This window comes from Thamnophis sirtalis, unplaced genomic scaffold (assembly GCF_051295495.1).
Source record: "Thamnophis sirtalis isolate CommonGarterSnake01/CBP01778 unplaced genomic scaffold, rThaSir2_p1.2 scaffold_13, whole genome shotgun sequence".
Classification (NCBI taxonomy): Eukaryota; Metazoa; Chordata; class Lepidosauria; order Squamata; family Natricidae; genus Thamnophis; species Thamnophis sirtalis.
The window spans coordinates 10,635,892-10,643,979 of record NW_028261393.1 but is presented as its reverse complement, the minus strand read 5'-3'; the positions used below and the strand labels follow the sequence as shown (position 1 = coordinate 10,643,979).

Genomic DNA, 8,088 nt, shown 5'->3' with positions numbered 1-8,088 from the left:
TATTATAATTTATATATATACACATACACATACACATACATAGATATCTCTCTCTCCAGATCTTTCCAAACTGTTAAAGAAAAGATAGACAATTTCTTCTGTACGATTCGAGAAAAAAAAATTAATCTCCAAGCAAGTAAACAAAGCAAACTTCTCTCCACGCACAGGAGCCAAGGTCTGACTCAATTCCTTGTGGCAGGCAGCCTATTTCCTTTAGGCGATTGAAAATAGGCATTATTTCAGTTTAAGGAAAATCGTTTGCCTTTATTTGTGTATTTAGCTCAATCTAATGAAACCTGTTTGACAAGATGCAAGAGAAGAATACCAGTTTATTCTTCAAAAAGTAATTGATCTCGGGGAAGGGGGAGGAGGAGCAGAATAGTTGATTCGCTACCCGTTGAAAGAGGAATAGAAAAGAAAAGAATAACAGAGTTGGAAGGGACCTTGGAGGTCTTCTAGTCCAACCCCCTGCTTAGGCAGGAAACCCTGCACCACTTCAGACAAATGGTTGTCCAACTTCTTCTTAAAAACAACCAGTGTGGGAGCATTCACAACTTCTGGAGGCAACTTCTGTTCCACTGATTAATTGTTCTCACTGTCAGGAAATTTCTCCTCAGTTCCAAGTTGCTTCTCTCCTTGATTAGTTTCCACCCATTGCTTCTTGTCCTGCCCTCAGGTGCTTTGGAGAATAGCTTGACTCCCTCTTCTTTGCGGCAGCCCCTGAGATATCGGAAGCTCAGCCATCCCATCATACAATTACAATTACAAAAAGCTACATGTTGCATGATGGAGAATACAAATGCACAGGGCTTTTGTCTGTCGCAACTCTTACCTTCCACCACTGAGGAGGTTTCTCCGGGTTTGAGGAAAGAAGAGGAGCACTCTCTGTGCTCACCCTCTTCCTCCCTGCAGCTGTTTCCTCTTTTATAGGGAGCAGAATTCGCAAGAAACGAGAGGGGAAAACCCCGCACAAGGTCAAAACAATAGTTGCTGCCAGACATATAATGAAGAGACCCAAATGGCTGCAGTTACTGGTAGAGGAGGAGGAGAAAAATGCCAGAAGTGATCAGGTCAAATTTATTGCCATCATTAATCAGCACTAAATATATCATCCGCCTGGAACCCTCACTGCATATCAGACATTAATACAATCAAGCGAGTCCAGAGATATTTCAAGAGAAGAGTCCTCCACTCCATCTGCTCGCAACAGAATCCCTTATGCCACCAGGGTTGAAATTTGGGGCTTAGACAACTTAGAACTTTGCCATCTTCGATCCGACCTAAGCTTAGTACATAAAATTATCCGCTAATAATGTCCTACCTGTCAATGATGACTTCAGCTTCAACTGCAATGATACCCGAGCACACAATAGATACAAACTCAAGGTAAACCACTCCAAGCTCAATTGCAGAAAATATGACTTCAGCAACAGATTGGTCAATGCCTGGAATGCACTACCTGACTCTGTTGTTGCCTCCTCAAACTGCATAACTTTAACCTTAAAATGTGTTGACCTCAGCCCATTCCTAAGAGGTCTGTAAGGGGCGTGCATAAGCGCACCAGAGTGCCTACCCTCCCTGTCCTAATGTTCCTTTGTATTTGAATATACTTCATGTATTCCAGAGGTGGGTTCCTACCAGTTCGCACCTATTCGGTAGAACCGGTTCGTCAAATCTACCGAACCGGTTAGAAGAGGTTCCACCAGTGGACCCGGAAAGTAGGACACACCTACAGAAGAGGTTCCAAATTTTTTTGAAACCCACCACTGGTCCTTGGATATGATTATTCTACACTATCATGCTCATATTTATAAAACTCAGTGCCTCTGTGAAAGGTAAGGATGACTACTGCGTTTGTGGTGCAATCAGAACATTGCGTGTGTTGAAGTTGTTTTAACGCAAACCAAAGATGCCTTTTAACAAACAAGTTTACATCATATTCTTATGCATGCCAGTGCTGTGGGTGAGGTAATTTAAGATGGTTCTGACAAGTGTCGTCGGCATCTTCATATCCGGTCACATGGGCGGCAAGCCACTCCCACCCGGTCACATGGGCAGCAAGCCACTCCCACAAAGGAGGCCACACCCACAGAGTAGGTTCAAACAATTTTTGAAAGCCACCACTGATGTATTCATAACCATGTATATACCTGTTATCCATAAAATAAAATGAAATGAAATAAAATAATAAAATAAAACCTTTCTGGCTCGGCAGATTGGTGGGGGCAGCGGACGGCGTGAGGGGAAGTTAGAGGGGATGGTTTTGCATGCACATCAGAGGTGGGTTGCTCCTGGTTCGGCCCAGTTCAGCCGAACCAATAGTGGCGGTGGCGGGAGGCTCCACCCACCTACCCGGATGCTTCTCCACTTGTGCACAAGCACGAGCAAACTGGTAGTAAACTAGTTAGCAATCCAGCACTGGTGCACACGCACCACTTTCACAGAGGCAGCTTCACATGCCCACTCGCCCACCACTTCCACCGGGTTGCAGACCAGGGATTGGGGTCCCCCGTCTTACAGTGATCAGTGGTAGAAACAGCATCCAAGAAACTTGGATGGGGTTTGAGGAAAGGATCCAATCAATCATTTCACGATATGTTTTTTTTAATGTAGTGAGTCACTGGATCTAGTCTTAGGGGACCGAGTAAGTATATGTTAGTTGCAAGTAGCTACGATTCAATACTTGTGCAGTACAGTTTCAAAGCCAATAGCATAGGCAATTATTTAGCCCCGAGGGTAAAGTTGAGAAGTTATCTTTATATTTTTAATACGTAGACCTCTACACTTTAATTATATACTCTAATGAAGTTTGTTTATTTAACTACTCTGTTATGATAAGGAAGTTCCAGGAATCTTACTTGTCCTTGAAGCAGCAGATCTCCTTGGCAACCTGATATTGTTTACCACTATTTACAGAAGTCTAATCATCTATGATTGCTTTGAAACTGAAGGGGGTTATGCAAGAATTACTTTTTTTATGTTGAAGAGTTTCCTTTCTGGCTGTATTTGACTGGAAGCAGATTTATCTCAAAGACTCTTCTTTCCAAGAAGTATAGAATGAGTGGTATGTTAGCTTTTCCCAAATCTTTTGATCCTACATGAGTGTAATGTAAATATCTGCAAAAAAAATAAAAATAAATAAACATTGTATCTTTCTGGCTCTTTCTGCAATTGTTGTAAGCCCTTGGTGGATAAGAATTCCCAACTGTAGATTGGGTTATAAGGATTTTCAACCCGCAGATTGGAGCACGGTGGCTCGAGTGGTGAGGACACTGGGCTGAAGTTGAGCAACGTTTACCTCCTTTATGGCATATGTAGCTTAGTTTGATCCCAAGGGGAGGAGTGAATGCCCTACATGAGGCCAAAGCAGAGCTACCTTTATAAATTTATGAACTCTCTGCCCTGAGAGCTCAAAGCAGAGCCAGCATGTATGCAGGGTAAAAAAAACCGCAGAGAGAAGCAAGGGGAGTAAGCTGAAAGTCCTGGTAATTGCAACAAGTCCTGATAAATTAAAAAAGAGAGAGAACAAGGAGGAAGTTACTGGTTTTTCAAGAATCTCAGCTGATTCACGGCGACAGGACAAGTTTTATATTTCCCAAAGTCTTTGTATTACGCTAAGCAAGCAAATAAAGGAATTTGAACCTAATTTCTCCAAAGCAATACCTTGCTAAGTCTAGTTGTGTGCTCCCAGGTGAGCGTGAGTCTCTCTCTCTGTCTCTGTCTTTCTCTGTGTGTGTGTGTGTCTCTCTCTGTCTCTCTCTCTGTCTCTTTGTCTCTCTGTCTCTCTCTGTCTCTCTCTCTCTGTCTCTCTGTCTCTCTGTCTCTCTCTGTCTCTATCTGTCTCTCTTTGTCTCTCGATCTCTGTCTCTCTCTGTCTCTCTCTGTCTCTCTTTGTGTTTGTCTCTCTGCCTCTCTCTGTCTCTATCTCTCTGTCTCTCTTTGTCTCTCGGTCTCTGTCTCTCTGTCTCTCGCTCTGTCTCTCTGTCTCTATCTCTCAGTCTCTATCTCTCGGTCTTTCTTTGTCTCTCTGTCTCTGTCTCTCTGTGTCTCTCTGTGTCTCTTTACAAAAACGCGCACGACAAAAGCATGCCGACAAAACCGCATCGCTAAAACCGTGACATCATCAACGCTCCAACAACAGCACGTCGACAACAGTGCGTCGACAGAAGGGCGATTTACAACAGTGCGTCAGCAGAAGGGCAATTTAAGTTAAGGTAAGGGTTAGGTTTAGGGTTAGGGTTAGGTTTAGGGTTAGGTTTAGGTTTAGGGTTAGGGTTAGCGTTAGCATTAGCGTTAGGTTTACAGTGCCCTTCTGTCAACGCGCTGTTGTCGACGCGATTCAACGCTCATTCGTCAGCACGGTTCAGAACTCGCGGTTTTGTCACCGTGGTTTAGTCGGGCGCACTTTTGTCGGGCGTGCTTTTGTCGGTGAACCAAAAATGCAAGTAGAAAAATAGGAACCACCTTTGGTGGGAAGGTAACAGCGCTCCCTGCGCCTTCGGCATTTAGTCATGGTGGCCACATGACCACAGAGATATCTTTTGACAGTGCTGGCTCTTTGGCTTTGAAATGGAGATGAGCACCGCCCCTAGAGTCGGGAATGACTAGCACATATGCGTGAGGGGAATCTTTACCTTTAGCTGGAAGTAGAAGGGATAGATAAAGGAGCTTTTTTCTTTTATTTTATTTTGCCCGGGTTGATGGTGAGTTTGCAACGTGTGAGTGCTGCTATCCAGTGGGATTTATTTGAATTTCAGCTCCTTTTTTTGTCAGATTTCTAGAGGCATTACATTCTGTGGGCCTGTTGCCCCTTCCGTGTCTGCATCGTTCAGTTAAAAGGATATTGGCGAAAGGAACGATGTGCAATTTCTTTGAGAGAAATGATTTCCCTTTAGGTTCCATGCGGTTGCCCTGTGCCATTATAGAGAAGTATCTCATCTGTTCCAGGAGATAGTTGCATTATTAGGCAACTGTGCAATCGCTCTTGTGGACGCTTGGAGATTTGTAACCACAGATTTGAATGGCCAGATCAAATTAATATATGAGAGGCAGATATTTTCCCTCACTTCTCCTTGCTGAAGTCCCAGGCTGGATCTTATATCCATTTCCCTCACCTCATTTTAGCACAGTTTCACCCAGATGCTAATAACAGCCTTCAGCTTCGGGTTATTTGGTGAATCTTGCTGGCTCAGCATGTCAGGTCTTTTGCAAGGCAACGTTTGAGCAATTTACCTTACTCTGCCTGTCTCTCTTTCTCTTTTGCTGACGCTCAATTTATTTGAGTACTTGTTGCGCATGAGAATGCGATTTGATCCAAAGTATGTTTGTGTCAAACCCTGAACCGGTGTTGGATTCCCAGATACATAGGGGAAGACTGCAATACCTGGTACAATGGAAAGGGTACCCATTAACGGAAGCCTCCTGGGTGGTGAGTAAGAATATTAGAGTCACACGATTAATAAATAAATTCTACAAGGAATATCCCCACAAACCCAGGAGGGATATGGGAGGACAGGCGTGATGGTCTGCTAACGTGATGCTTGTGCTTACTTTTATTATTATTATTTATTATTATTATTTATTTGTCTTGTATGCCGCCCACTCCCGGAGGACTCCGGGCGGCTCACAAATGACAAGGGAAAGGGGGAAACTAGACAAAGACAACATATTAAAAACAAAGCCAACATTCACAATTTCCGTGGAGGTAGATGTTTCTCAGACCCCCCGGCCTGCTGGAACAGCCAGGACTTGGTGGCTTTGCGGAAGGCCGGGAGGGTAGTCAGGGTCCGGATCTCGACAGGGAGCTCATTCTGTCTTACAGGTGCAGCCCTGGTAGAGGGGAGCCACCTGTCAACCCCTGGACTGCAGGTGGGTGGTGGGAAGGCTGCAAGCGGCGAGAAACACAGAGCTGACAAACAGCTAATCCCATCTGAATACATGCTGGCTGACGATCAGCTGATTATGGTTCTCTGCAAGCTGGCAAACCAGCAGCTGGTCGAGTCTGCCGGCATTCTGACAATCAGCTGATTGGGCCTACCGGATGGTCAGCTGCTCCAGGAGCAGAGAGGGGCGGCTCCAGCCTTTATAGGGCTCTGGGAGGTGGAGGCTCCCAGCTCTAACTTTATTCCTTACTTTTTTTTGTTGACAGAACTCACTGTGTGCCGAGCATCCGGCTTATTTAACCATTTGGAACCCGAAGTGAGTGGCCTCCTGATTGTAGTTTAGGTCCAGAGCTCGGTCCTTTGAGCTTTGACTCTCAAGTCATTTCCAAGTAGTTCATTCAGATTTGTCCCACAATGGGTGTGCATGGGGCTGGAGAAGATATTATGAGGAGGGGGGGAATGCTTCCAGAAGTAAGTTCACTGCAAACCTATAGAAAGAAATCTGGTGTAGCCCAATTGCAGGTTTCATTTGCTGGATGAAGGAAGTACTACTACAGATGTGGGAGAATCATAATCTTCTTCAATATTGTTCAACCAGAAATCCTGACTTCCCCAAAATGGCCCCTTCTATCTCCTCACTCCACACATACACACACACCAGGGGTGGGTTTCAAATTTTTTAGAACCTATTCTGTAGGTGTGGCCTGTTTTGTGGGAGTGGCTCGGTGGTCATGGGACTGGGGGGCGTGGCTTGGTGGGTATGTGACAGGGTGGGCATGGCCAGCTTGGAAAATGTGGTGAAACTCACTTAACAATGCTCTTGCTTAGCAACCAAAATTTTGGGCTCAATTATGGTCATAAGTTCTCTTTCTTTTTCTTTCTTTCTTTCTTTCTTTCTTTCTTTCTTTCTTTCTCTCTCTCTGTCTCTCTCTCTCTCACACACACACACACACACACTTTCTTTCCTTCCTTCCTTCCTTTTGTCTCTCTCCACCTCTTTCTTTCTTCTCTCTCTCCCACTTCCTTTTTCTTTCTTTTTTCTTTCTCTTTCTCTCTCTCTCTCTTTTCTCTCATTCTCCCACCATTCCTTCCTTCCTTCTTTCCTTTCTTGTGTGTATCTCTTCCTTTCCTGTGTGTATCTCTCTTCCTTCTTTCTTTCCTCCCTTCCTTCCTGAACAGGTTCCAAAAGGTACGCTAAATTTCACGAACCGGTTCTGGCGTACTGGTGCGAACCTGGAGAAACCCACCCCTGACACACAGCCTTGTAGGAGCACAATCAGCTGGCCAATGATGAAGCCTTTAGTTCTCCAATGAAGAGCTCTCCTTCCATGACCCTTAAGGTGGCAATGGCCATACAGAAGTCTTCTGGGAGGTCTTGGATTGCAACTCCCATCACCCTTTTGCTTGGAGGTCTTCCAACCCTCTGCTCAGGCAGGAATCCCTATGTCATGTCAGACACATGGTTGTCCAATCTCTTCTTAAAAGCCTCCAGTGATGGAGCATCCACAGCTTCTGGAGGCAAGTTGTTCCACTGGTTAATTGTTCTCAATGTCAAAGAATTTCTGCTTAGTTCTAGGTGGTTCTTCAATGTTGGTGAACCCATTTTATCTATGCATCAATAATTACTAATTGTTATTATAGTCATGGGCAAAGAATTCGAAGGCATTTCTCAAATTACAGAAATAACCCAGTGGCCTGAAGATAAAGCAGGAGATGGGGACTTTGGCATCAAATGAGACATTAAAGCAAATATTTCATTACTGGTTGATGTCTGTCAACCAGCAGAACGCCAAACAGTCTCCCTTTTGATTTATAAAGAAAGAAAGAAAGTTTACTTTTCTTGTAAAACAAACACGGATGACTAATTTTAGGATTTTAAAAAAAACACAGATAATGCTGAGTTGAGAAGAGAACACAGCCCATAATGTCATTACATCACCGCATTTGCAGATCAGTAATCATTCCACGTGGATTATATTTGGTAGTTGGAAGATCTTGGATCACACGATAACCTAGTCACACTGCTTCATTTATGCGAAAGAATGTAACAGAAAACGAGATAAGGAACCAATACACAAGTGGGATGGAGTTGGGAATCTTCACAGTCCACTAACCATCTCCAGAGTGGGACAACCCCATCGGGGCTACCAACCAATCAGCAGAGCCAAGTTTCCAGGCCCTTTCTATTAAACAGGTTTTTTTAAAA

At 44.2% G+C, this 8,088-nt stretch overlaps 1 long non-coding RNA gene across 3 annotated transcripts; it reads left to right on the top strand.

Moving 5' to 3' along the window:
* Positions 1-3,838: 3,838 nt before the first annotated feature.
* LOC148043046 (uncharacterized) lies at positions 3,839-7,295 on the top strand. Of its 3 annotated transcripts, none has more exons than XR_015698360.1 (4): positions 3,839-4,214; positions 5,822-5,868; positions 6,149-6,198; positions 7,062-7,295. It is a non-coding gene; the product is annotated as an uncharacterized LOC148043046 (long non-coding RNA). The 3 variants fall into 3 exon arrangements; XR_015698359.1 differs by lacking the exon at positions 7,062-7,295 and adding an exon at positions 6,405-6,953; XR_015698358.1 differs by lacking the exons at positions 5,822-5,868; positions 7,062-7,295 and adding an exon at positions 6,405-6,953.
* The last annotated feature ends 793 nt before the right edge of the window (positions 7,296-8,088 follow it).